This window comes from Euleptes europaea, chromosome 3 (assembly GCF_029931775.1).
Source record: "Euleptes europaea isolate rEulEur1 chromosome 3, rEulEur1.hap1, whole genome shotgun sequence".
Classification (NCBI taxonomy): domain Eukaryota; kingdom Metazoa; phylum Chordata; class Lepidosauria; order Squamata; family Sphaerodactylidae; genus Euleptes; species Euleptes europaea.
In genome coordinates, this window is record NC_079314.1 from 85,472,314 (window position 1) to 85,474,445 (window position 2,132).

General features: G+C 40.3%; 1 pseudogene; it reads right to left on the reverse strand.

The window, feature by feature from the left end:
* Positions 1–855: 855 nt before the first annotated feature.
* LOC130474833 (zinc finger CCCH domain-containing protein 13-like) lies at positions 856–1,590 on the reverse strand (annotated as a pseudogene).
* Between the last annotated feature and the right edge of the window lie 542 nt (positions 1,591–2,132).

Genomic DNA, 2,132 nt, shown 5'->3' on the forward strand with positions numbered 1-2,132 from the left:
GAATTTTACATTGTTATTCTTGAGGGACTGAAAACTCTCTACAGTATCAACACTAACTACAAGTAATGGTACCATTAGGAGAAGAGAGTTCAGAGGCAGGGAAATGCCTTGTGAAGTCAAAGTAAATTTTCCCAGGTGAAATAAGCAGTCTTTTCAATAGAGCGCATGGACATCTTAAAAGGATTTTGACAGTCATCACCCTATCCTCATTAAATCGAGCTTGCCTTATGCTCTGGCACTTTCTCAGTGCTGGACACAATTGATCTGGAGCAGAGGGATTTGATACCAGGGATATCAGACAGTGAAAAGAGACAGCCAAACTGCATTAATGAGAGCAAAAAAAAAAAAAAAAAAAAACTCCCAAAACAGTAGAAGGATTTATTAAAATTCTAGAATTGTATGATTCTGTTGCTGCAGCTTCAAGATAGTCCATCTGTTGGTGTGCCCCGCCAGATCCACTATTTCTTTCAATACCAGAAAGTGTCTGTTACAGGTCACCTAATTTCAACTGACCACACAGAGCAATATGTCTATTTATCTAGATACTTTCACCCTGCTTTTGTCTGCTGGCTGTGGACTCAAAAGTGGCTTAGAAGAGAACTTAAATACCACAAATCTACCTGGCAGTAACAACCTAATCCACAGGGGACGGAAAGGAACCAGAGTAGGTGATAAAATCTCTGCACTGATGGGATGGGCTCTCCCTTTCTCTCTCCTTCCTTCCTTCATTTATTTTCCCTATCAGCTTTCAGGGCTGGAGCAGAACAGGTGAGAAAAGCTCAGCCCCAGATGGCAACAGTCTCTCCCCAGGCACTTACTTCCAGGAGAGATTGTCTCTTCCTCTACTATAAAATTCTACAGACTCTGTTGTTCTAAGAGGGGTGAAAAAATGGTAGAAGCCTTCCCTGTTTTACTAGTAGATGTGAAAAATTTGCAACAGGATCTTAGTTTTGGAGGTTTACTAGATGTTCTTGGTGAATGTCGGGATCATGTCACTTTAGATATAATCATGTGGAGAAATCTCATTTTTAATGAAGATTTCTTCCCTTTCACCATGTTGTCTTCTTCAGGCTTTATTAACTTTTTCTAGATCTTCTGGCACTTTATTTCCAAAGAAAGCTGATGGTCATAATTATAATTAACATCTCCATTATCAGGATCATTCCTATTTGTCTCCCAACTGGGACTTTTCTCTTCATGTCCTGGTGTCTTCAACTTGGTAATTTTGATTATTTTTGTTCTCCCTGTGTCTCCCCTTGACAACTCTTTCCTAACACAAGATGATTCTTCTGTGTTATGTTTCTGAGTCTCATTTTCAGTGTCTTCAGTGTACACTTATTCTTTATTCTTTCCCGAAGATCCCCTGTAAGCCTTTCTGGAGACCTTTTGTTACTGTTGCTAAAGCCTTTACCTCATGGTGAAGGACCATGTATGAGTCTACATGTGTTCCCATAGAGGCATTTGCTAGTTACAACACTGTGTCTCTCCAGTGCTGGGTCCAAGACTTTCGAATACACTGGGTCTTCTGGATGTGCTATCAGATGCGATGTGGGTATTTTCCACTTTGACCTTCCTTCTAATTTTTGACATTTTGTTCTGCTCCGTCCTCATTCACCGTGGGCAGAGTGGGGAGGGAGGTCAAGCAGGGAGTCCATCTTCCCAGGCCTAAGAGCTGCACCACACAAGGAGGAAATCAGTCCTATCTTACAAGAACTCCATTGGCTTTGAGATTGTTTCCAGGTGCAGTTTAGAGCGCTGGCTTTGACCTATAAAACCCTATATGGTCATTAACATCTCTCTCGGTCTGGACTGTGGTTTCCCACAGTGCCTGAAATGAAGTGGATAGTAGCCAGGACCTTACCTTCACCCACAACATTTGCCTGTTGACTTTTGTTGTTGCTATTTAGACACCAAGACTCTTCTATTCCTCCAATTTTGTTCTAGTGCTGTTAATATGTTTGTTTTGGTTTGTTGCAGTCAAGCTCTTTGAGATTTCTGCTACAGACTGATCTATTGTAATTGGTTTTGCTGATGTTTTAATTTTGTTAGCCGAACAAAACATTCTTATATAAATATTTTAAATAAATAGTCAATGTTCACAATTGCCAACTGCAAAATTTTGTTAAAAATGC